Source organism: Panthera pardus, unplaced genomic scaffold (genome assembly GCF_024362965.1).
Source record: "Panthera pardus isolate Hobbes unplaced genomic scaffold, ASM2436296v1 HiC_scaffold_2, whole genome shotgun sequence".
Classification (NCBI taxonomy): Eukaryota; Metazoa; Chordata; class Mammalia; order Carnivora; family Felidae; genus Panthera; species Panthera pardus.
Window position 1 is genome coordinate 116,529,636 of NW_026526765.1, and position 27,784 is coordinate 116,557,419.

At 39.7% G+C, this 27,784-nt stretch overlaps 1 protein-coding gene and 1 long non-coding RNA gene across 8 annotated transcripts in view; one reads left to right on the forward strand and one right to left on the reverse strand.

The window, feature by feature from the left end:
• Positions 1–27,784, forward strand: part of PPP2R2B (protein phosphatase 2 regulatory subunit Bbeta) — a 509,803-nt gene that overhangs the window by 168,012 nt on the left and 314,007 nt on the right. The gene's annotated exons all lie outside the window — the stretch shown is intronic.
• LOC109246312 (uncharacterized) lies at positions 360–27,770 on the reverse strand. Of its 2 annotated transcripts, XR_002071300.2 has the most exons (5): positions 27,645–27,715; positions 17,240–17,339; positions 6,068–6,210; positions 2,531–2,621; positions 360–388 (listed from the first exon to the last, which is right to left on the reverse strand). It is a non-coding gene; the product is annotated as an uncharacterized LOC109246312 (long non-coding RNA). The 2 variants fall into 2 exon arrangements; XR_002071299.2 differs by lacking the exon at positions 17,240–17,339 and having other exon boundaries at positions 27,645–27,770.

Here is a 27,784-nt window from a genome sequence, read left to right on the forward strand (position 1 = left end):
TTCAGTTTTGTATCACTGAATTTCATTTCATTATTTATATGACAAGTATTTGACCAGTTCAGATAATACTTTTGAATTCATTTTTGCCTCTCTCCATCTAAATAATGGGAAGTTCCCCTCAGTTCAAAGTAAAATCCTTGTTCCATGATCAGATGTGGCAACCCAGTTGAACTCCATGCTGACAGCTGGCTGTTTCCATTGTTCTCTGGATGATAAAACTATATACTTGGAAGCCTTGGTAACATTTTTGCAAATGACTTAGTGTATTGTCTTTTAGACCTATTATAAATTGCAAATATAAGTGTGTAAGTGTATGTGTGTGTATTTTTAATGTAACAGCTATAGGTCAGGTTAATGAAGGAAGTAAACACTTTATCAGAAGCCAATCCTGTGGATTTAGTCGTAATTAGTACTTTTATTCAGATGTGGATTCATGAGCATTTCTCATTATGTTTTCTAAGTTACAACACACTGATGTGTTTTGCTCAGTGGTAAGGCATATGATTTGGCATCAGTCATTTGGCTTTTGGCTTGTGAAGCAAGGGCTTTTAAATGATGTGGGGTTTTTTTATACATTTTACCTGTTAAATTCAGGTATGGCTATTTTTAAATCTTTGTGTCTGTATCCCCCAAACTTACTGTGATTATAGTCCCCCCCCATCCCTTTTACTTATTATCTGCTGGTTCCTATTCATTTGCTATCATTGTGTCTCAAGTGTATAACAATTCAGGTCGGCCATTTTCTAAATAATGTGACTCACACACATAACAGCCAAGGTTAGTCACATAATCTCATTCCCTCACACTCCCTCCTGCCCTGGCCATAATTTACTACCAGTCCAGACAACACAGACTACTTATAACATTGTACCCTACAGAGCTCTTCATTTGCAAGCAAGGGAAACCAACTCTGGCTAACTTTAGCAAAACAGGACATTGTTGGCTGAACCTGGGTAGCTCAGCAAATGGGAGGTCTGGCTCAGCAAGGGCAGGAATCAGGGCAGTTCGGGATGTCTAGATATCTCTGTCATCTGGAAGCAGAATGAATCGGCCCCAACCTGAGTTTTTTCTTGTCCTTGCATTTCTCAGCTCAAGGTCCAAAGTCTTAAGAGAGAAAACCTGATTATCTTAGCTTGGATCACAGGCAGGGCATCCTGACTGACAGTTTCGCTAAGATCATAGACAATGGTGGAGGATAATATTACCAGTCAAATGAATGAGTGAATGGATGCAGAAAAAAAGTCACTGCAAGCACTTTATGGTATTGTTTACCTGATTCATAATGACAAATGATTATTACAGAAAATGTATCCACCCAAAAGAAGGCTAAAAAGTCAAATCAAAAGGGCAGTACATCAAGATAGAGTTAATCCCTTCCTCCTTTGGGAAGATAATGAAGATCATAATATTTTCAGATTGTTCAGGTAGGCAGAATTTTATCTGTAGAACTTCAGAATTAGGAAGTGCTAAAGATGATAAATTTCAGTGACTCTAAAACACTGGGGTAGACCAGCTGTATTAAGTCACCACCTCTATTTTAAGAAAATAGAGGTTCCAGCATCCTGCACTCAGAAATAATGTGTTATTTAGGGGTGCCCAGGTGGCTGTTGGTTAAGCGTCTCACTCTTGATTTCAGCTCAGGTCGTGATCTCATGGTTCATGAGATTGAGCCCTGTGTCAGTCTTTGCGCTGGCAGCTGAGAGCCTGCTAAATAGTCTCATTCTCCTCCCTCTCTTTCTGTCCCTCCCCACTCACTCTCTCTCTCTCTCTCTCTCTCTCTCAAAATAAATAAATAAACTTTTAAAAAGTGTGTTATTTAAATCTGGAGTTTATCTCCAAAAGTAAATTTGAAGGACTGCCAAGCTGCTAAGTGGAAACTCCAGAAAGAGGGCCATTTGCCTGGGCCTCACAATCATGAAGAATATCAAATTTATATGGTCGACCTTATTGCTACATGAAATTGTATGCTATCATAGAACTAGAGTGCCAGGAATGACAAATGACAGTAGTCACACTCTTAATGTTGCATCCAATACCACCTAAACATTTGGGCACTGAGAATAAAATATTTGTTATGTACCTGTTACTTACCAGGTACATGGCACACCTGTGTAGTAAGCTGTGTTGCACTAAAAGCATTAATTGGTTAGTTGTAAACATATGAAATATGTCATAACTTTGGGCACCCTCTTGACATATCTTCAAGCAAGAAGGTTGGTCTCTCTTGGCATCTGTGAGGTACATTCCTGATCTGTACAGGAGTACACACATCTCTGATGCTGTACCCAGTACTTAGAGCCCTCCTAGGGACACTGTGGACTGCCTAAAGGACAATTCTTTGACTGCACATTTACTACCACCTGGGAGCTTTCAAAAAGTACCAATTCTTGGCATCACTGCAGACCAATTCAATCTGAACTGGGGATGGTCCCCAAATATCTCTTTTTCAAAGGCTTTCTAGGTGACTTATGTACTCTATAGCCAGGTTCAGATCACTATATTCAAAGTAAAAAAAAAAATTATCACATACTTGAGAATCAGTGGAACAACTGTCAGGCCCTGAGTTCTCTCTTTGACAGCGGCACCAGGTAAGCTGTTCTCCGAGCACAGTTGTCCTGCTCCTGTCAAACATTAACAAACCCTAATCTGTGAGAATCCACTACATGCTTCACCTCTACCATGCAGCCTTCCAGACCTAGCCAGGCAAAGATGACCATCCTGTCTTCTATTCCAGGATTCACCCATGGAGATCTATTACAAATGGAGATCCATAACCCCCAACTTGGTATTTCAGAAGTTTCAGGGATAAGGCCTGAGATACTGTGTCTTTAGTAAACTCCTTAGACAATTCTTATGTGCAGCCATTGTGGGACACATCACTCTCTGTCCCCCATGGTATGTGTACATACTTCTCTTATTACACATTCACTTAATTATAATGACGTATGTACCTTTCAGATTCATCTGCTAAGCCATAAGCTCCTTAAAGGCAAGAATGATATGTTAATCAATTTGGATTCCCAGAGCCTAGCATAATTCTCTCAATAGATGTTTTTGCACCAAATGAACAATATGAGCAGATCTCAAAACCTTTTCTTTAATTTTCTTTAATGTCTCATGATTTCTTACAGGGATATATGGATTTAAGAAAATAAAGTTATAAGGATTCAATGACTTTTTACCTTTTCTTTTCTACATAGTGTAAGCCTTCTTCTCACAGTTGGATTTATGTTTCTGAGTACCTATTTTATGCCAGGTACTATTAGACACTAGAAACAGAATAATAATAGCTAACATTTATTGAAAAATTGCCATGATAGATTAATGCATTTCATCTTCACAGCAACTGGGATATAGGAATTACTTTTGTCCTTAATTTTACAGATGAGGTGAGGCACAGAGAGGGTAGGTAATACACTTAAGTCACACACCATAGGAGATAATGGAACCAGTGTCTGAACACCATCTGAATCCAAACACAGTTTCTGAGCCTAATGGTGCTTCTTACTTTGAATGATGTATAAAGCATGGTCCCTGATCCTAAGGAACTCACAGCCGCATGGGAGAGACGGACAATGTCAGAACATAGTATCATAATATATTAAAGTTCTATGGAGGAAGGGAAAATGTTTATAAAAATAAAACTCAATAAAAACTCAAGAAGCTTTCATTTTTGCCTTGAGGCAAGTAGGGGAAACATAGTGAGGAAGACTTCATAGAGGTGACTTGGGTTGAACCATGAAAGATCATTAGTGGAATGTGGCCAAAGGGATGGATGCATGAGAATGCATGGTGTATGTGGACAGGCTGAGAATATTTATGGTGGATCCAGAGAAGGCAGTGGTAAATGGTGAGATGTGGAAGGGCACTGTTGGCAGATAAAACAGCAAAGGTGTGCATAGCCATTAGAACTCTTACAGAAAGTGTGATTCAAACTGACTTAAGCAACAAGAGACTGTCTTGCCTCATTAAACGGGGTCACAGGATAGGGCTGGCCTTGAGCACAAGGGTATAAGACTTCAAACCATGCGCTTACGCATCTGGTAATTTTCTTATGGTCTCTCAACCTGGCTTCTGCCTCTTAGTTCCATTCCTGGCTGTGGCTCCAAAACATAATCATCTCCTGCTCAAAGTACCAAACTCACCAGCTAAGAGAGTCCACTTCTCCAACAGTTCAAGAAAACCTGCAGACATAAATTTCACTGACCCTGATTGATCAGATTTGAGTCATATGCTGGTCTCTGCCCTCCTTAACTCAATCACCAGAGGGTGGAATGCACAATTTATTTAGCCTTAGTCACATACTTCTCCTTTGGAAGTCATGCAGTAGTCATGAAGCATATGGGCACAGAAGACATATACCCCAAAGGAGAATTGGGGTATCATAGTCACAAGAAGAGGAACTCAGTGCTGAGTAGAAACATAACAAATGCCCACTAGAGTAGAAGTTCAGTTTTTGAGAGTCCCTGAATGTTCTCTGTAACCTAATCAAGGCTTTTTTGCATCTCATCTTGGAGTTTCTTTCTCAACCTCAGGCAGTGAGCTTTGTTTGGTCACTGGCCATGCAGAGACCTCTGTTTTCTTCTTTGGGGCCCAAACTGAGTTGAAAAGCAGGCTTCTGTTTCCCCTTCAGTTGTGAGGATGTTCACCATGGAACAAGATACAGGATCACAAACCATGCTTTGGACTTCCAGAGAAAGCCTCTCAGGCTCTCTCTGCTGAGTGTTTGCCAAATCTGCCTAATTAGACCACCCCCTCCCCACCTACCCAATCTCCATCCTATTGGCAGCCACTTTCGAAGGGAAGTTCCCGAGACAGGAATTGTTTAGATGGAAACAATCCTTCTGTAATAGCCTTGGCCTCCTCTGGCATGAATTGAGCATTTACAGTAGTGAAGCCATGTTTTATTTATGTTATTTCCTCGAGACCTCTGGTTAGCTTCTCTATTTGCAATGCAAATCAGAATAGAAAAGGTTTTATATATTCTACATACACTTCTCCTATACATCCACGTTCAGTGACAAGAGATTGCAATCTCTTGGCCCGGCAGTTCTAGTGTGATTTCAGATAATAAAAATACTCACCACTTACAGTTGTAACTTATGCAAATCGAGTCACAGTCTTCTGAAAAGCTGAGACTCAGCAGCAGACTTGGGGACTCAGAAAAGTAGCACCATTGATTAACACTGTCGTTTGAAGGGACAACTTCAGTGAGATACTCTAACTTACACCCCAGAACTCAGAATGGAACAGATAACCATGAATTCAAGCATCACTTAGCATGCAAGTTCTTGCTGGCGTTCCATTAGACTCAAGTGGAAAAAAAAATCAGAGCCACGTTTGAGGAAACAAACAAACAAACAAAAAAGGACCTTGTCTGTCTGCATCTGGTACTGCCTGAAAGTGGAATGCTTATGTTTGCACTGGGGCAGTTGGACTATACTAGCTACTGGCTAATTATATTCCCTTTTGTGTAAGGCATTATTTAAGTAGCTACAGTTTGGGAAATGGAATATTAGGTGAGTCGCTTCATAGAATCCACATGAGTAAAACCTGTTAGCTCAAAAACTAATGCATTAGGATTAACAACCCAAATGTAAGAAATTCCACTCAGCCTTCTGGTCACCTGTGGCCACTGCATAATCCCAATATTTGTCATCGTGTGGTAGGAGTGGCCAGCAGCTATGACACGCTCGCCATGAGGCAGGTATCCGTAGTAACACTTTGTTATCCAAAAGACCTGACACAGGTATGTGTTAACTCCCTTTCTAGCCCTCAGCTCATTCTTGGAAACAATGGTTCTTCTTCCATATTGTCAGCAATATTTTTTCTCAAATTAGGTTGCCGTGCGTGATGATTTTCTGCTTTCAAAAATCAGACTCATGTGTCCATAATATAATACCATATTATCCATGATGACAGGGCTGAAAATGCCTGTCCCTACTCTGTTGTAAGTTTTGAGGAAAACAAATAGCTATTTTCGTTTCCCCTTTGCTCTCCTAGTGGGTGCACCCTGGAAACATAGCACTTAAACAGCAGTAACAGCCACTACAGGAACACAGTTCACCTGGTAACTGAAAGCTTCTGGGTTGCAGTGGGGACCAAGGTAATCCATACATTGGACTTGGACAGACCCAAGCAGCTCTTATAATTCAAACCATGAATTGTGGCCTAATTCTGGGGGAATTCACTGCTTTCCATGATAGAAATCTGTTTGGCAGAGGAGAAATGTTTGTTTTAAAATGAAATTCATTTGGTTAATAATTACCCACTCAGTTAGGTTGCTTTCTACAGTTCTGTAAATAAAATTTCCTGCATTGCCTTTCCCAGTGATGGATGAAAAGTGGATTTAGCTTTTGAGGAATGGAAAAGTGGATTTAGCTTTTGAGGAATGGATCCTGAGAATATAGCCAAGTCCTCATTTCCCTGTTGGTAATAGTTGCATCTAATGTCTTCTGGCTATTTTTCCTCCTGAATAATTACATGATGCAGCACACAGAAAGCACCAAAGAGGCATTCATCAGGAGTTGGAGAGATTCAACATGGGTCACTAAGGTGCCATATGTTGGCCTAATTTAAAAAGAAATTCTACAAACTGTGGCCAACATATATTAGAAGTCAGGATGTCTATCTGGGTAATTAGGTATCTGCAAATCCTAAGTTGTCCGTTAGAACGTGTCTGTCAGATAGTCGAAGCAGCAAGTTACACAAGGGACACATTTGGTTAAATAACAGAAGTTGATCTGATCACCAATTTGCAGTACCTTTTAAATGAAAGCAAAACATTGGGCTCCTCTGAGAAACCATATCAGACGTATGTGGTTTTTTTCTCCATATCCCTCCAGATCCCTCTTTTTTTCACAGTATTTCTTTACCTTTTATTATATAAATGTATGTAATACTCTTTAAATATAATAAATACCCTTTATATATGTACATAGTTTTTATATGGTATATCTTTTTTTATTAGATATAGATATAGATATATAGTTTTTAAATGTTGACTACCAAGGTTGGAGGGAAAGCAGGGAAGAAAGGTTGAAAATAAAATTTTACTGATAATATCAGCTTTTTTAGGTGTCATCAGCTTGAAATAAATAGAGCTCTTAGACCGCCTACACAGCCTTCTTGCTTATGTGAATATTCTTCCATTTTTTTACCCTTAAATCACAGGACACAATTCTGCTTTCTCAGGGGATACCGTGAGTTTCAATCAAACTATGTAAGAACCCAACCGAATAAGATCTAGTACAGGTCAATCACTGTAATAATGTGGAAAGGCTAAGAATACTGCTTTATTTAAGCTTATTATTTCTTTAAACCTTTCAAATCATTAGGAGTTTGTCTGGGTTGCATAATTTAATAATGAAAAGAAAATAGGATTGTGAAACCCACTTTTCTCTCCCCATCTCTCTCTCTCTTTCTCTCTGATCCACAGCTTGAAAATACCTTTTCAGTCCCTTCTCTTCAATTAATGAAATAGTTTCCCACCCTACTCCCATCCTGCCTGGAGACACCATTGCCATGGTTACCTGGATACCTGTTCTCAAAGAATATATGTAGTAGCAATCAACAATTTAAACGTCTCAATGTGTTGCGCTTAGGAACAGTAATGAGACCATTATGAAACTACTTGTAGTGAAAATACCATTGATGTTACAGTCTGAAGATTAAAACTTTAATTTGTATTCATTTACTCATTTAAAGAGATAAGGATGAGGAGGCTGATCTCTGCAGCTAAATAGCAAGCCACTGACATGAAGTGCCATCCACCTGAGACAAGATATTGAGGCTGCCTCTTCTTGAATACAAGTTGATAAGACGGAGAGAATAGACAGAATCACCCAACAACCTAATGGAAAGTTAACAGGAAAAGGCCAGTGTGAAGATGGTATATTTGGAGAATAAATGTTCTTTAATAGTGAATCCATGTGAGGGTCCAGAAAAAGAGATACTCAGGGATGTTGTCTTTATTTTATCTGAAAATATTGTTTTGGTAAGCTTGATTCGAGACTTCTCATATGGGCCCATACCAGTTTTCTCTGGGGAGAAACATACTTCCCTCTGTGCTTTAGCTTTCTTGCCATCAAAAACTTTGCCTCTCTGAACCAGGGGACTTAACCTCATGTCTCTTATAAAGGCTTAGGGAGATGATTTGTAAGTAATCTGAACTAGTGAAAATTTAAGACTCACGTTTGCCAATATTGCAATTTAAAGAAAACATATTAGAATGGATTAAAGATTAACCCTGTAATTACATTTATTCTCACAATCTCATAGGCTATTTTGAGTGGGAGAGAAGGGGGGTAGTTGTAGCAAGAATGCTGGAAAATTCAATTAACTATGGTATTGAGGCTGAAAGTACTGCTTATTGACTGTGCGCTCAACATTACATCCCTGGTTCCATTTTACAAATGCATTTTTCTGTGAATTAGTATAGGGACTTTTATTAAGTAAATCTGATCCCTTGGAAAGGGAACAGGAAACACACTGATTTTACATTCCAAAACCATATAACTTTTTAGAGTGAATTAAAAATCAAGACAAAGAAATGAAACTCCATTCTATCAAAATCTCTAGATTGCAGATTCACACCTTACGTGCATGCGCGTGCACACACACACACACAATTCTGGATGAGTCAAAGTTTTAAAAACTAAAAAATCAAATTATGAAAGCACTAGATAAAAATTGTTTTATGTTTATTACCTAAGAATAAAGGAGAACCATGGTTTAGAATTTCATAAAGGGGAATATATCTTTAAATAATCATAAACTTAAAGTTTTACATCTATATATCTCATTAATAATTATTAGGAGAAGAAACTAGAACTCTCATGCATTGTTGGTAGAAGTAAATAACCCTTTACTGCATGGATAACTTGGTAATATGAATAAAAATGTATATTTTCTTTCTCTTGAGATACCTTATCCATAGGCATTTTTTCCTAAAAAGATAGTTGTTTAAGTAGAATCAAAAAAAGAGGGGAGGGGACACCTGACTTGCTCAGTTGGAGAAGAGTACGACTCTTGTTCTCGCCGTTGTGAGTTCAGGTTGCACATTGGATGTAGAGGTTGATTAAAAATAGAATCTGAAAAAAAGGAAGAAAAGAAAAAGGGAGGAAGGAAAAAGGAAAGAAGAGGTATCACAGTATCATTGACTAATCAAGTAAGTGATCAGAACTTGACTTACTTCTGATAATAGAGAAACCATTTGGTTGGTATGAGAAATATTTGAAAAGATGTTCATCACATTTTTAACATGGTTATTTTTGGTGGTAGAAACATAGATTTTTAATTTCTTCTTAATATGTGTCTTAGTAATTTTACTATTTTTGTAAGAAGCATGCATCCATATATAAATCAGGGGCAACAATAGAGCTTTTATGGGTTGAATTATGTCTCCCTAAAAGATATGTTGAAATCCTAACCAGCAGTACCTCAAAATCTGACCTTATTTGGAAATAGGATGTAATCACTTTAAAATGATTTCATACTGAGTTAGAGTGTGGCCTCATCCGGTGTCACTGGTGTCCTTAGAAGGAAGAGGAGAACCATGTGACTATGGAGGCAGAGATCGGAGTGCTGTGTCTACAAGCTGAGGAATGGCAAGGCTTACTGGCAAACACCAGAAGTTAGAAGAAGCAAGGAAAAAATCCTTCCTTATAGGTTTCAGAGGGAGCATGGCCCTTCCAACACCTTGACTGTAAGCATGTAGCCTCCAGAACTATGAGATGATCGATTCCTGTTGTTTCAATTCACCCAGTTTGTGGTACTTTGCTCCAGGAGCCCTAGAAAACCAACACAAAAGTCATTTTAAGAGGACATATCATCTACGTTGCCACACGTGGAATAATCAACCCGTGTTAACAATTCTGCATCCAATATACTGACCTGGGAGTTAATTCATGGTACTTAGAAAAAGGCAGTAAATATGTCCTACTTCTTTGATGTTATACAGACGGCACAAATGCTGAAGTGGTCTGAATGCACCCCCAGGTAACAGAAGCATTATTTTCCCAGGCCCCAGAAGCTCCGTCTTCTGTGAGCCATCATAAATATTGTGAAACATCTTGGGATATATCTCATTGAAGCACCACTTTGAAGAATTACAGTCCTGTTTATCACAATTTGCATTTTTTCCTCAACCATATTAGATATGACTGTACCAATAAGCTGAGAGGAAAACTAGGTCCCAAGTGTTTTTGGCATCTTGTCAGTACTGAAGGTCAACTACATAGCGGTGAGCCAGAATGCATTGTGAACAGACATATGGCATTTGTTTGGGAGAAGAGAAGGTGGGAGGAGGAGGGTCCTGTTTTCCAGCTGCCTTCCAAAGTCAGCCTGGATTTCTGTTAAAATCTTAATGTATCTTCTTTAGCCTCATAATCATTTTCTTTCTAAGTGGTCTTTTATAATCTTGAGAACCAAGAAGACATGATTCGAGGAAACCTATGCCTTCTGACCGTGCTGCGTCTTTGGCAGAGTGAACTAGAGGATCTAATTGCATCAGGAGTGGGTGAATGTGCCAGTTCAGGACTAGAGTCTGAACACAAGGGGAGAGGAACCAAAGACAAGGCACACTTCTCTAGTAAAGCTACAACTTATGGAAAATATAGCAACAGGGCTTAAGTCACCTGTGTTCTTTTTAGACTAACTGCAGTTCAGTCAAATTATGCCTGTTTGGATGCTCTTATGATAGAGAATTCATTTGAGCACAGACACTTCTGTGTGCATAAACAGCATGTGTATGTGCCTAGGGTGATTTGGGAGATAACCAAAAGACCAAGGATTAGTCAAGAATTTGGGCGCTTTCAAATGACAAAAACCCAACTCCAAAAAGCTTATGCTAAAAACAAGGAAAGGGATTTTTTTTGGAAATTCAGGGGTGGGGTGGGGTAGAGCATCCTGTCTCTAAGGATTCATCATTAAATGGGTCTGTTCATCACTGTACTCCTTTTTAGCTCTGGTTCTCCTTGAGTGGTGGCCTTATTTTCCCTCCTGCTAATGGGTTTCTCCTATGTGGTCAAAGCAAGTAAGGTTTAGCTCCAGACATGTGTTCCTATGGCTCATAATCCAAGATGAAAAAGAAGAGACAAAGTTCCTCTTTTTCAGTGTCCATACATAAATTATTTCAGAGAAGTTATCTGATTGTTGGTTTTGGACTAGGTGCCCATCCCTGAGTCCCCACTTATGCTTACTAGGAGGATGGGGCACTCTGCTTTCCAGGCATAGATCTGCTGCTAGGAGAGCAAGGCGGTAGCACTGGCAACCCTATTAATGGAGGGTAGAGGGGCACCTGCATGACTCAGTTGGCTAAGTGTCCAACTCTTGACTTCAGCTCAGCTCATGATCTCGAGGTTCGTGACTTCGAGCCCCATATCAGGCTTTGCACTGACGGTGTGGAGCCTGCTTGGGATTCTCTTTCCCTCTCTCTCCACCCCTCCCCATCCTCAAAATAAATAAATAAACTAAATTTAAAAAGATAATCAAGGGGAGAAAGATTACGTTAAGGTAGAAAAGAAGTCAAGGTGCTGTTATTCAGAAGAAGAACGTAGTATAAGAAAGCCAAACAGGGGCACCTGGGTGGCTCAGTCAGTTAAGCGTCCAGCTTCAGCTCAGGTCATGATCTCGTGGTTGGTGAGTTTGAGCCCCACATCAGGCTCTGTGCTGACTGCTCAGAGCCTGGAGCCTGCTTCAGATTCTGTGTCTCCCACTATCTCTGACCCTCCCCACTCCCTCCCTCTCTCAAAAATAAAGAAAAATTTAAAAAAAGAAAGACAAAGAGAAGATGAATGCTGGAATACCCAAACATTCCCCAAATACTATATCCCTCCCTGCTTTGACCTAGGCTTCCATGTCACTTGAAATCTTTGTCTTATTCTTTTAGGTTTTACAACTGTCCAATATTATACAAAAGAAAGATAGGGGCCTCTGGGTGGTTCAGTCAGTTAAGCGTCCCACTTTGGCTCAGGTCACAATCTCACTGCTCATTAGTTTGAGCCCGGCATCGTGCTCTCTGCTAACAGCTCAGAGCCTGGAGCCTGTTTCAGATTCTGTGTCTCCCTCTCTCTGCTCCTCCCCCACTCACTCTCTCTCTCTCTCAAAAATAAATAAACATTAAAAAAATTAAAAAATAAATAAATAAGTAAATACAAGAAAGATAGATAATAGATAACAAATGGATCAAAATGGCAAAGCTGACAAATGAAATGACAAGCCCAAGTCTATAAACAAGTAAATAAAAATTGATTGCACAATTAAAATTATTATATTACCTGAACTATATATTAAGGAAAAGTTAGATATATAATCCTTGAAAAGTATAAAGGACAGCTTATGTTTTAAAGCAAGCTATAAATTAATATAAAGCTATACTAAAAACATATCAAAAGGTAACTCATGAGATTGGGGATAAAAAAATACATGCAGAATGCATTCAGTCTATGGTCTTATCTGTTCAAGCAGGAGCTGTACGACTGGCTATTCAAAACCAATGTCTCCTGTGAACTTTGGGCAGACCAGTTTACTATGTAGACACAGTCAATTAGTATACTTTATCCCTAAAGGGGAATCTAAGCCACCAAGGCTTTACCTCTCAGGAAATGACTTCAGCCGTGAAGAATTATAAATGACTTGCAAAAAAAAAAAAAAAAAAAAAAAAAGAACCGGTGGATTTGTAGCAGGTGTGGTACTTAGAGACGGATCTGGTGGTTTTCCATGTTAGCCAGGATAAAAATTGAAGTCTAACCTTGACTTCTGATCATCACCCTCCCTCCCAGTTGTGGAACCTGGAACTTGTCTTGCCTGAACTCAGGATCTCATACTTTGCTCAGAGTAGGATGACATCAGACCTTTGGAGTTCCCCAGACCCTTGCATACTTGTGGTCTGCAGTATTTATTTTCTCATTTTAGATATCAGCTTTTGGGGGAAACTCCAGGTGGTAAAGTTGCATTTCCAATTGGGAATCAAACAGCCTCTTCCATATCTTTTAAACAGGGTCTCAGCTGGAACCAGCCCAGCCAGGCTCATGTAGGAAACAGGAAAGATTCAGGAGCCTACTCCACAGAAAATGAAGTTTCTAAGTCAAGCTGGTTTTCTGTTATCCACATTCATATTATCTATGTAAAAGTCTATGTCTAACTAGTGTCTGGGTTTCCAATTTTTTAAAAATTAAAACACAGAGGAAAGAAAAAGATCAACTAACATCCCTTTATCCAGACAACCCCTGTTAACATTCTGATATATGCCGGTCCAGACTTTATTCATATGTAAATACGAGATGGAACTGTATTTTTCTTTCACAGCAGTAATTTTCTCTTGTAGCACATATTTTATCACCTGAGTTGTAAAACTTAATTTACTATAACATGTTTTTCCATTTAAATAAATATCTCTCTGTCATCATTTTAATCTATTATATAACTGTAATGTTATATATATCATATTACAATAATTATATATCACAATATATTATACATTATATACTATATTATACAATGGTATATATAACATTATATATGTTTAGTTATGATTTTAGGGTATTTCTTCTTCATGACTGTATGTAGTTCTGTGATGACACCCTTAAAAACTGTTATGTTTATTTCCTTAGGTTCAATTCCTAGAGGTACAATTGCTAAATTAAAGCAGTTCCAGGGGCACCTGGGTGGCTCAGTCGGTTAAGCGTCCGACTTCAGCTCAGGTCATGATCTCGCGGTCCGTGAGTTCAAGCCCCGCATCGGGCTCTGTGCTGACCGCTCAGAGCCTGGAGCCTGTTTCGGATTCTGTGTCTCCCTCTCTCTCTCACCCTCCCCCATTCATGCTCTGTCTCTCTCTGTCTCAAAAATAAATAAATGTTAAAAAAAAAATTAAAAAAAAAAAAAAGCAGTTCCAGAATCTTTAGGGTTTGGATGGTTAGACAAGTTGGCATCTAAAATGGCATAAGAGTCTTCATTTTCTCTCATGCTCAGAGTACCATTGATTTTTAGAATTTCTGACTATTTGGTGAGGGGATAGTCTCATCTCCATAGATCATCTCTTTAAAGACACACAGTTTTTCGTATTTTAACATATCTGAAAACAGATTGCATCTTGCAGTAGATAGTGACTCAACATTGCATTTCGGTTTAATTGGCCGTGTTTTCTTCTTTCCTAGTAGCACATGGAGTAGCAGTGTGCCCTCTGATCACTGGCATCTTCGATTGAGTGAAATACCGTATTCAGTCTAAGTAATTTTAAGTTTTGGCCCTGCTTTCCTCGCCACCCACCAAGCTTCTGGGACCAGTTGCCCCTGCTAACTACTTACACTGTGCTCAAAGTATGTAAATTCAATTCAACTTTTATTCACGTTGCTGTGCATATGGCTCGGGGAATACAAAGACGAACATGACAGTGAAGAGAAAAACTTAATTAGGAAGGTCACTGCATAAAATATTGTAATGAATTTTACCTCGAAACCTTTGCGGAATGAGGCAGGATATAAATAAATAAAAACATTATCTATACAGAAGCCAAATAGACATTAATCTTAGATCATCTGTCGCACATGTTTCCTTTGTTGACACAGATAACCAAGCGCTCCTCTGAGCTTCCCACCTTTCCTGGAAGCCTTTCTCTTCTGGAAAGTATAAATGCTGCTCACTTAACTCCAAGGGTGTCTCCTTGCCTCCGGCTTTTTACCCAGCCACATACTGCTCAGCCCTCAAATCCCAGTTCAGAGACTACCTCCTTTGGGAAATGGCTCTGGCTCTATGTCTCCTTTCCTCTCTCCTGCCTTCTGTCAGTATTGCTTCCACAGTACGTAGTACACTCAAAACCACACATTGTGGTAATGCCAGAAGGTATCTGGAGCATTCCCAACTGGATCCAGGGGGTAAGACTGCCCCAGATCCTCCCAGCTCGGCCACGTGTTACCTATCTGTCCTTGGGTGAGTAACTCTTAAATCTCAGTTTTCTTATCTGCAAATTGAAGTGAGCACTGCCTTGTTCAAAGGGTTGTTTTAGAGAATCCACTCTAATAAAACATATAAAGCACTTAGCACAGGTGCTGCCATTGGAAAACATTGGGGGAAAAAATGCTAACTTACTGGTTCTCTGTCTCCCCAGCAGACCAATGCCCTCCCAGAGAGTATAAAGTGTGTCCTCTATGTCTATGATCCTAGTTACCTGGTATGGAGCAGATTCTCAGTACAGATGTGTTAAAGAGCTCATACATAAAAACTAAGCCCCCAGCCTTAGGGGTTAAAAGAAATTAGGCAACAGACTTCTCTTTTTGGCTTGGGAGAGCTCTTCTGCTTTCTGCATGGTCTGAGTACAGAGAAAGGTTTTGTTAGTTTGTGGCTAGTGATATGAAAAGTAATCAAAAGGACTGCAAGATCTCAATACACCGTTCTCTTTGTTATTTTTAGTTTGTTTATTTACTTTTTTGGGGGGGAAGGGTAGAGAGAGAGAACCCCAGACAGGTTCTGAGCTGTCAGCATAGAGCCCAATATTGGGCTAGAACTCACAAACTGTGAAATCATGACCTGAGCTGAAACCAAGAGTCAGACGCTTAACTGACTGAGCCACCCAGGAGCCCCTAAACCATTGTTTTTTTTTTTTTTTTTTTTAACAAATAAAAAAAAAAACACAGTCATAATAATTGTCTAGGGGTTGAGGTTTTTTTGTTTTTTTGTTTTTTTTTGTCCTTGCTTACCAGGATTCTTAAGGCTGCTAACAAAAACATGGTTATCTCCTGTATTAGTAACCCTTGTGTATGGCTATTTATTTCATTTACTTCCTGTGTCCCCTCGGAGGGGGATGTGATAGTAATTTAAAGATCTTATTAAGCAACATGAATGATCAGGACAGTGTACCAGCAGATGGAAAGACTGGCTAAAATGATATTTTATCAAGTGACTCCACTGCTTATATTGGGAAATCTTTGCTGTCTTAGAACTAGAGATATGACCAACCACCCATATGGAATATGTGACTGAGACACTTCAGGAAGTTATGCCACCCCACAATGTCAACACATCTAGCCTTGCTGATGCCTAAAATGATGGTGATAGAATTTATGTTCTCTGAGATATTGTTCCATGTGGAAATGCCATTTTATTTGACCATTGCAGAAGGAACAGCCATAGCTCCCATTAATTGAATACTCTGATCTGCCACGTAGAGTCATGTCCGGTTATCAATTTTTCAACCAGTCTTATGAAGTAGGTATATTTCCATTCCATTTCTAGGTAAGGAAAACAAGGCTTCCAAGTGAAGTGACTTGCCCAGGCAGTTGGGAAAGATCAGAACTGCGAATCAAACTCAGCAACATCTGACTCTAAGCCTGTGCAGACCTCAGAAGTCATGTCTCAAATCAGCATGGTTCTAAGATTTGCTCACTTCCCCAGCCATGTTTTCTACCAAACTTCACACCTAAGACACACCAAACTTCTTTTTAGTTCCTCCAATATACCAACTATCACAGTATTTTTCTTCTTCTTTGCCATCCCCCTTTGCTCTCTGGCTTATCTTTTGGGCCTCAGCTAAAATGCCACTTCCTCAGAAGATTTACTTCCTGGCAGCTCAACACCGTCCCCAGATGCTGTTGGACAGCCCCACCAAGTGCTCCCAGAGCTACTTGGCCATCCCTCATGTTGGCATGGCTCATTCGGCATAGCTGTGTCTGGTATAATTCCATCCTTCATTGGACTGTAAGTAGCACAAGGGACTGGCTGTCAGTTGCTCTGGTTTTTCCTGTTATATCTTCAGTGCCTGGTAACTGGTAGACATTTAGTACAGAGTGGTGGAATGGATGAATAAATTCACGAATGAATCAACAGTCACTGGTAGAGTAGGAACACACTGCAGCGGGAGAGTGACAAAGTCCCATCTATTTTTCCACACCAAAGGCAAGTCCTTCCCTCCTCATAATTCTGTATCCAGGCTAGCCCTGCCTCATTATGGACATTACCAATTAGCAGTCTGGTTCACAATAACACCACCTTTCACTTAAACATTTGTTGTTTCCTCTGATTTCTTTCTATTTCAACTTTGATGAAATAGGATCAAAGTTTCAAATATTTGGCTTTAAAATTTGAGCTACAGCTAAAACTAGAAAAGTTGTACATACATTCTTTGAGGCCAGAGCCTCCCCCATTCACTTACCTACACACACACATACATGCACACACACACACACACATACACACACACACACACACACACACACTTTATTTTCCCTCGCTTGTTAAAGATTACCTCCTCTGGTTTCTCATAGGTTCTGTTTCTTGCAATAAGCCGTATGCTCATAGAGTACATGTGTTTCATTTTGCTTCTATCTGAATGCTTGGAAATCTGCCTGAAGTGGAAATTTCAGAACAAAACAAAATGGTAATCAATAGCATCACAAGTGTGGTTGATAGCGGGTTTTTTTCCCTTTTGTTTTTCCTCAAAAAGTAGGCACCATAACCAAAATGCTTATGTGGCAGAGAATGAAAAAAAAAGCAACCCTCTCGAATAATCACAAAAAGCCTTCTGATTTTTAGAAGAAATAATTAAGGTGAGGTTTGACCTGCTCACTAATCAGAGAATTGGGTTCCCAGAACACAGACTTTGTGCTATTCTACTTAACCAAAGAGCAACTTGGGCATTTATCCAACGTACTCCTCAAGGATCTAATATGTTAATTGAAAAAAAAATCTTAGGAAATAACTTTACAAGCAAACAATTCATCCAATTGGAAACACATGGGATTATTTTCCAATCTCTTTTACTTGAAATCTCAGCTGCTGATTGAAAGGATTTTTTTTTAAATCAGAATTTTTCAAAGTACACACAGAATTAGTTACAATTCCAAGGTAGAATACAATTTGCTTTAATTAAAACAACATACACTGTAATTCCCACATGGACATTTTAGATTTTCGTGTGCTTAATGCTGTTACAGGTAAAGAAACATTGTTTTCTGAGCTGTCCTTCCAGATTCTCAAGGCCTCCCTCTTACCTCCACAGCTGTAATATCTCTGATGGATATAGCTTTCTCTACCAGCCCTCCTTCTCAAGGTTCTCTTGAGACGCTTCCACATTCAGTATTTCTTGACATGCACTAGGCGGTTAGCTTCCATTTTCTCACTGCTCTGTGACCTTGCTTATCCTAATCACAAATGTGATGTGCATAAAGAAGCTCTCAGCAGGGGGAAAGGGCTTAGCCACCTGGACCACTAGACCCTTCAGTCTCTTCACAGCATCTGTTGTCCAAAGATTGGATATCTTAGGTAATTTGATTGATCCCTTAACAGCAAGACAGAAAACTGAGGGGCCGGCTGATAACCTGATAACCTCTAGAACACAAAAGGATTTGAATTGGAGAATCTTGATTCCCTGGGGTCTAGACAATTGAGTCCAAACTGAACATACTAAGGAAGGACCAAAGAGTTTGGAACTCTCCCGATGCCTAGGGAGGGCCGTTGGGAAATAAACCACATTGTTGCTAATGACCAGACCTGGAGAGTGGCTGGAGGTTGGGGGAGAGAATTTGGATTAATCCTTTCCCACCTACACTACAGAGACAAAACTCACACAGAGATAGGCACACTCACGTACAACCAGAGCCCACTGTGCCTTCACACAGTTGTCTTCTAGTCTCCATTGAAGATTTGAGGACATAACTTCTTTATTAGTCATTAAGATAATTAACACAAGTTTCGCATTTAGAGTCAACTCTCGATTATTCGTGAAAGAGCAAGCCAAGGTGGGACTAATGAAAACCTATAGAGAATTCTTGAGCCTCACAATTTCAGTCCTTTGTACCACCCACCTAGGCCTTTCCCATGCCTGCTAGTGAGGAGGTAAACATGGCCCGAGTGTCCTCCCCTGTAACTCTTGCTTACCTTCTGCCAGAGTTGCTAAGAACCATGAAATGTCTCAGAAGCCAAGAATTTGATAAAAAAGGAAGATGGCATCTAAGTAAATCCCTATAGGCAAACAATCCCTAAATGTTTGAATTGGTGCCATAGCATACCCTTGACTGGGCTTAGATTCATCAAGAAAATGCTTCCCATTTAGAAAACAGATTATTGAGAGTGGGTACTGTTTCTGGACATTTCCAAGGATGTCGTGAGGAGCAGGCATTCTTGTTAAGAAACTGTTTGAAGTTGCAGGGAGGTCAACCATCCTCTTACCTCCCTTTCCCATTGTGCAGCAGAAGAATAATAAACAGGTTGGTTCTGCGTTCAGCAACATTAAGATAGTGAACAAAAGCATGCACGCATAAAACAATTTCATCACATTGTCACTTGCCAAGGTATTATTGCAAAAGGATCTGGTTTGAGTTACAGAGATATCACTTTCCCCTTTCAACTATAGTTATTGAGAAGAACACTAAAAAATTTTTTTTGGCAAAAGGGGACACAATTTTCAGGCTAGTTTGCAAGGTCAAATGAACACCAATGAAAATTTATATTCACTCAGCATGTGGGGAGTTTTATGTCTGGAAAAGGACTTAATTATGGTAGGGTAAATAATTGAGTTTTTACAAGTTAAAGTAATAGCATGCAGTATTGGCCGAGCATTTTTCTGGATGTTTAGTTATACCCAAGAGATTTGTCTCTGCCCTCAAAAAGGAGGGAGGTGGAGAAAGAGTACAGAAAAGAGAATTTTTAGACTAACATGTCAACTGAGGGAAATGAAGGTAGGCTTCAGCAAGAATGAGAGCATTTGGGGGCGGGGGGAAGCACAATACCATTAAGAGCCAAGTATGGATCTTTTCTTTGAGTTTTTAACTCATGTCTCTTTATCCTCCTAGTTGGTCAGTCACATCCACCTTAACCTCACTGCCCTTTGTGTGTGTGTTGGGGGTAGGGTACTGGAGAGCAGAGATCACTGCCCCAACCCAGAAAACCTATTCAAAACAGGCTGGTCACTTCCCCCTGAATCCCAGGACTCAAATAATTGCAACTTCCTTCTTCTCCAGACCCCTGGATCATTGCTAGAATCCCTCTAAAACCACATTCCTCTCTCTCTTCAAAAATGAAATTATAAATTGAGAGCTCATCCTCTAAATAAAGGCCCACAGGGGTTGGTGTTATTTAAAGCAGTAGAGATGCTATTTCTCTCCTATATTCCTCACAACCAGCCACATGGACTTTTCTTCTAATCCTGATCAAGCCAAGCTTGCTTCTACTGTCACACCTGTGCTTTTGATGTTCCCCTGCTGTGATGCTCTTTTTTTTCAGAAAGATCTTTGCTTGGCTGGTTCCTCACTGGTCTGCTCTCATTACAAGTGCCCCCTCCTCTGAAAAGTGTTTCTGGACTAATCAATCAGAAGCCCACCTCCTTTCCCCTCTATCACCTAAGACTGATTTGTTTCCTTCATACTACTGTTACTATCAGAAAATGTTCGCTTATTAGTTCACAAGTTTCTAGTTGGTCTCCTGCTTATATAGAACATCAGCTCTGTGAAGGGGGTCCAATTTCTACTTCTGCATCTCTGACATCTAGAATAACATGTGGACGATCATAGGCATTCAAATAATTATTTAATTAAAAAATTGTGGGGGTGCTTCTTATGTACTAGACACTATTTACATATATTATTTTATTGAATCCTCACCTCAAACTATGATATAGCTCCCATCTTGATTTTACAGATAAAAGAGCTAAGTCTTAGAGACACGAAATAACTGTTAAGAGTCAAGATATAAACCCAAGTGGTACATTTCCAGAGCTCATGCTCACAACTGTGACTCATTTTTTCTTATACATTGTATATAAACCAGTTTCCAGTTCCACATATAAGGAGCTTAGACACTGCCATTCCATCCCAACAATAGGTGAAAAGCTGAATGTACTGAAAAGTACACAACTCTTCTTGGATTTGTAGAAGAAGGGAGGGTGCAGGAGAAATGGCTGCCCCCCCAGGATTGGAGACAGAGGTGAATGTAGGGAGTGTTGGCTTACTGGAGCAGAGACTCACAAGGGGAAGCAGTTTGAGGAACCAGTGTCAGGGTAGGAGAACCTGAACTATAATTGACAAGTGCCTGGAGGCTCAGTGTGGACACCTCTGAGAGTTAAAAAGTCCAAGGGTACCCAGTCATGGAGGGGCAGGGGTACAATTTATGAAAGTTGCCTCCAAGAGGTCAACTAGGTTCTCACAGTAAATATCAGACAAAAATCCCCTTGTTCTTCCAGCAAGAGAGGGGAATAGAACCATTTTGAAATATGCCAGAGCATTCTTCTCAGCAAGACCTGCCTGGTTAAGAAGTTAACCAAACTGCAATGCACTGGAGTTTTATCAGAACTTAACTGACCTGGGGACAGGGAAATACCCACTTTTAGTCAGCTCTACCCTTCCATGTGAAAGGTGGGAAATAGTCAACTCTAGCCCACTCTAGCTATCCTGTCCCACCTAGGAGACAAGAAAAAAACTGAGAAGCACTTGTGAAGCTCACGGGCCAGAGGCATAGGCTCACTAATAGATGAATACCTAATCATAGGACTGCTGAACACATCCCTTCCCCTAACGTATTTTCATCTCATTACTAAAGAACCTGTTTTTAGCAGTTCCTTTTACCCAGTTCATCATGCCCAGCTACCAAGAAAAAATTATAAGACATACTAAATTTAAACAAACAAGCAAACAAACAAAAAACCCCACAATTTAAAGAGACTGAATAAGTATCAGAACCAGATATGGGAAGAATGTTGCAATTAACAGATTATCAGACTGGGAATTTAAAACAATGATCATTAATATAGTTGGCGCTCCCATGGATAAGGTAGACTGCATGCATGAACAGATGGATGGCAGAAGCAGAGAGATGGAAATGCTAAGAGAGAACCAAAAAGAAATGCTAGAAAAAGAAAAAAGAAATGCTAGACGGAAAAAAAAACACCATGACATAAACAAAGAATGCCTTTGATGGGCTCATTAGTAGACTGGACATGGCCGAGGAAAGATCTCTGAACTAAAGGATATAGCAGTAGAATCCTTGGAAACTGGGAAGCAAAGAAAACAAGACTGAAAAGGAAAAAAAATTGAACAGAATATCCCAGATGACTACAAAAGATGTAACATACACGTAATGGGAATACTGGAAAAAGGAAGAAAGAGAATGGAACAGAAGAAATATTTGAAACAATAATGATTGAGAAATTTCCCAAATTAATGTTAGACTCCAAACCACAGATCTAAGAAGCCTGGAGAATAACAAGCAGGATAAGTGTCTCCCCACCCCCACCCCAGACCCCTTCACCTAAGCATATACTTTTCAATCTACAGGAAATCAAAGATTAAAAAAATAGTAATTCTGAAAAAAGCCAGAGAAAAATAAAGTTGAGTCAATTTCTTGCCTTAAGGACTTCTCAGAACCTTTAATATGCTAATGTACCCCAGGACTTGTCAAGATAAGGATATTATATCCCATTCAATTTTTCTTTTAACCACTGACTCTTCTTTTTCATGAAGATTTTCTTGACATTTCTTTGAACTCTGCTACCCCTGAAGTTTCTTTGGAAATTGTTCTCACATTCAGTCTGTGTCTTCAAAAACACCTACTTAGATATCAGAACCATAGATCCGCCACTGATTCAAATATTCATTCAACAACTGTTTTTTGAATGCCTATTATGCACCACTCACTTTTCTAGGAACTATGAGATGCCAGTGGAAAAGATAAAAATCCATGCCCTTTTTGAGTTACAACATTCTAGAGAGGGGGAAGATAAATAATAAGGACAATAAATAAGTAAATTCTATCATACCATGGAAGGTGATATTCTCTGGGGGAGAAAGGGGAATATTGAAAATGATGAGATGGGGGTGGGGGTTAAAGAAGAGCCAGAAGGAATTGCAGTGAGGGAGAGGCAGATGGAAAGGATAGGTGTACAACTTGAAATAGGGTGGTCAAGGTGGGCTTTATTGAAAAGGTGGCATTTGAGCAACACCTTGAAGAAAGAGAATTAGCCACATGGATATCTGAGGAAAGAGTATTTCAGGAAGAGGAATCTGTTAATGGAAGGTATCTAGAAACCTGGCTTCATGTTTTCAAGAAGCATCAGACCAGCATGCCTGGAAAGGAATAAGAGGCCATATAGAAAAAGATGAGATTGGTAGATTAAGGGGGTTGCAGGACAGACCACGTAAGGTGAGTCATTGAAAAGGTGAAAGTATTATGCTGAGTGAAATAAGTCAGTCAGAGAAGGACAGATATCCTATGTTTTCACTCATATGTGTAACTTGAGAAACTTAATGGAGGACCATGGGGAAGGGAAGGGAGAAAAAGTAGTTACAAACAGAGAGGGAGGGAGGCAAACACAAGAGACTCTTAAATACAGAGAACAAACTGAGGGTGGATGGAGGGGGTGGGGGGGAGGGGAAAATGGGTGATGGACATTGAGGAGGACACTTGTTGGGATGAGCACTGGGTGTTGTATGGAAGCCAATTTGACAATATTATATTCATTTTTAAAAAACCAACAACAACAAAAGAAAAGAGCCTTTGGCTTTTATCCTAAGTGAGATGGGAGGTAACTGCAACGTTTTGAGCAGAGGAGTGGCACAATTAGCCTTACTTTTAAAGAGGATCCTTCTGGCCATTATGTTAAGCATAGAATAGCAGGGATCAAGGAACGCTCTGAGTATAGAATATAAAGAAACAAAGTTAGAAGTAGTGAAATCAGTTGTAATAATACCATGAGAGATGTTGTGGCTTACACCAGAATGGAGGCAGTGACGGTGGTAAGAAGGCATAGGGTTCTGATTTATTTTCAAGGTAGCCAACAGGATTTCCTCACAGTATGAGAGAGAATGAGAAGAATTGAGGATGACCCTAAGTTTTTTGGTCTGAGCATGTGAGAGAATGAATTTAACATCAGTCAAGATGGAGAAAGCCTATAGGGGTGGAAGAGGTTCCAAGTGGGAAATTAGGGGTTCAGTTTTTGGCATGGTCACTTGGAGATGTCCTTAAGACTTCCCAGTGGAGATGATATAGAGGGAGTTGGAGTCTGGGTGAGAGATCTAGTCTAAATATAGATTTGAGAGAGGCCAGTAAATGGACAGGGTTTTAAATCATGAGAATGGAGGGGCGCCTGGGTGGCTCAGGCAGTCCAGCGTCTGACTTCGACCCAGGTCATGATCTCGCAGTTTGTGAGTTCGAGCCCCGCCTCGGGCTCTGTGCTGACAGCTCCGATCCTGGAGCCTGCTTCAGATTCTGTGTCTCCTCTTCTCTCTGCCCCTTCCCTGCTCATGCCCTGTCTCTCTCTGTCTCTCAATAATAAATAAATGTTTAAAATTTTTTTTTTTAATCATGAGAATGGAGGAATCAGCATGGCAGTACTACGGAGATCCAGTAGAAAAACTGAAACAGAACTGAGCCTGAAACCCAAATAAAAAAGGACATGTTTCTCAGGAAACCAAACCCAAAGCCTTGACTGGTGAGTAGAAGCAGAGCAGACAATAGGAAGAAAAATGAACTTCAGCTTTGGGAACTTGAAGAAGGTATGTCTAAGAGGTCTTGTCTCCCACATAATGGCTGCCTTGAACTCTGTCTGAGGAAGATTCTGGGACCGTGTCTGGGTGGGGAAGAAATTAGTAATTAGTGTTATCTGTTACAGTTGTGGAGTACTGAGTGACGGCAGACAGGGCAGCATCAGATTTTTACCATTCTTTGCTGCGAGGAAAGGCCACGTGACTAAGAATAAGCAGCACCTGACATTTGGAGAGTTCACTGAACACTTTCAACTTATTGCAAGTCAACTGGCTTGGTTTATAGCAATATCAGTGTAGAACTTGTTGCTGAAATTATCTTACTTATATAAGAATAATTCTACTGCTCTTGATCCATTAGCATATGTTGGACTTAAGTGTGTGAAAGGTGATCTATGAAAAAAAGAAGAGAGTAAAAGAAGTTCTGTCCTAAGCAGGATGGTCTACATAATTTGTGGACTCAGGGCCTGAATTGGGAAAGTCAAAACCCCAGGCAGAGTGGAACATGGAAAACAGCAGCCTCTCTGCCAGTGTTGAGGAGACTCACCCAGTTTAGACAGGTGGGCAACGCAAACACTCAACAAAGCTGTCAGTAGAAATGATCATCCTTTAGGTGGACGGGTGGGAAGAATCACATTTGTGGTCAAAGACAGCATATCCCTGGCTGAGACTGTTTATGTATATAGTGGAAACTGAAGAGAGCCCAACCCCTTCACATGCTTCTGGTTAATCCTGAGTCTGAGTGTGTGAGCATAAGAGACTCAAAAGGGCCCAGAAGAAATTAAAACCCAGGAGGCTTAAAGACAGCCTGGATTTTAAATGTGTTCCCCTACCCACAAACATATCCAACAGCAATGAATGGGAGCTTTACTGGTTCAAGGTGTTAGAGCACAGTTGATGTGCAATCATTAGTTGACCACCAAGCTGCCCAGACTCAGGAGTAACACCTAGCAAGCCAGGTTTAAAAATGAAGGATATATATTTAAAATCACAACAATTTATCAGAAACACCAGTGACTCGGGACACAAATATAGCCCAGGCAAGTTATTAAACAAAGCAGTAGCAACAACAACCTCCAAGGGAAAAAAAAATACCAGCATCAAAGTAGCTGTAATATATTAATTAGAATGTCCCATTTTTTAAGAAAAAAAATTAAGAGACTTGCCAAGAAACAAAGTGTGACCCACACTCAGGTAAAAGAAGCAGTGAATAGAAATCATCTCTTCTGAATGGAAGCACTGAATAGAAATCTTCTGTTATCACCTATTAGCAGACAAAGGAAGGCAACTACTACAAATATGTTCAAAGAACTAAAGGACACTTATTTAAAGAATTAAAGGAAACTAACAATAGATCAACAAATAGAGATTCTTAATCAGGATATAAGATTATTAAAAGTACCAAGTAGAAATTCTATACCTGAGAAGAATAATAGCTGTAAAAAAGAAAGAAAATTTCACTAAAGGGGCTCATCAGTAGGTTTGAGCATGCAGAAGAAAGAATCCATGAACTATAAATTGGTAGAAATTATCTAATCTTAAGGATAAAGACAAAAACGAACAGAGCCTCTGAAAACTAGTGGGATAAGATCGAGCATAGCAACGTCCATGTAATGGGAGTCCCACACGGAGAGAAAAGAAAAGACGGAAACATTATCTGAAAAAATAATAGCCCCAAACTTCCTAAATTTGATTTTTAAAAGGCATTAATCTATATATCCAGAAAGTTCAAAGAAACCGAAGTGGGATAAATATAAATAGATCCACACCTTGACACATTGTAGTCAAACTGTGAAAAGCATAAACCAGAGAGAAAATCTTGGAAAAAGCAGCAAGAAAAAACAACTCATCATCTATAGGCAAACATCGATCCAATGACCAGCTGGCTTCTCATCTAAAACCATGGAGGCCAGCAGGCAGGAGAAGGACATATTCAGAATGCAGAAAGAAAAGTAGCTGTCAAACAAGAATTCGGTATCTACCAATACTATTCCTCAAAAATGAAGGCAAAATAAAGGCCTCCCCAGATAAACAAATATTGGGCAAATCTGTTGCTACCAGATCTGTCTTATGAAATATACTGAAGGAAAGAAGTCCTCTGGAAAAGACACCAAAAAGCCACACAAATCCACAGGAAGAAATGCAGAACACTGCAAATAATAAATATGTAGGTTAGTATAAAAGATTACATTAATAAACCTTTTTTCATCTTTCCCCAACTTCCTTAAAAGACATAAGAATGTATGAAATAATATTAACACTGTAGTGTTACATTTATAATCTGTAGACTGATTATACATGACAGTAATAGCACAAAGGCAAGAGACAATGGTATTATATTAGAGCAAAGTTCCTAAATTTTCAAATTAATATTCATCTGAGGAAGTCTGTGTTAAGTTAAAATGCATGTTGAAATCCCTAGGGTGGCCACAAAGAAAATAATTCACAAAAAATATATACAGTAAATCCACAGAAGAATTGCAATGTCACACTAAAATATTTGTTCCATGCAAAGAAGGTGGTCAAAGAGGAACAGATAGTCAAAAAGGACAAGAGACATCTAGGAAATCTAAGGCAGGTCTTTGGTAAAACTTCTCTTTTTGCTGTCATGTGATTTTGGTGAAGAGGGATCTAGAACAAACAGGGCGGCCTACTTAATTTGTGGACCCTGAAATGCAGGGTCCTTGTTCAAAAGCTATTAGGAGTTTCACGATGGTGGCAGCAGACTTTGGAAAAAAAGAAACAAGGGGTCCTTCTAGCCCAGGGCTCTGTGACTGCAGAAGTTACTTACTCATGAAACTGTCCCTCATGACAGGTAAGAAGCTACCGTATCCCAGCTTCCCGCTCTTTCAATACGTCTCCTCTGGGAACATAATACCTTCTATTCTCTCCCTGTTGTCTTTTCCTTTCCCATACTTGAATCCTGAGTCTCCAGCATTTGGGAAGAACTCAACCCTTCGCAATTAAAAGTCCACGAGATAGGATCCAAGCTCTTGTATCCACGTGAGCAGCTCTGACTACACTTTGCTACAGATTTTTTTTGTTTTTGCATTAAAACCTGTAATTCCCTGATTTGTGCTGACTCTGTGGTTTTCAAGGGCAGTTGGCATTTTCAACAAAGGCAGCAAGTCAGTCTCAAAGAAGAACATCATTCTAAGTAGCTGATATTCATTAACTCACCTGACAATGTGTAGTAAATAGGAAAGCCATGAAGGGTCTGTGTGGGATCATGCTAGTGCTAGCTGATGGACTTGTTAGGGTAGCCGTTACCTCGTGGTTCAGCTGTGCAATGATCTCATCGTGTCTTCATAATTAGGCTT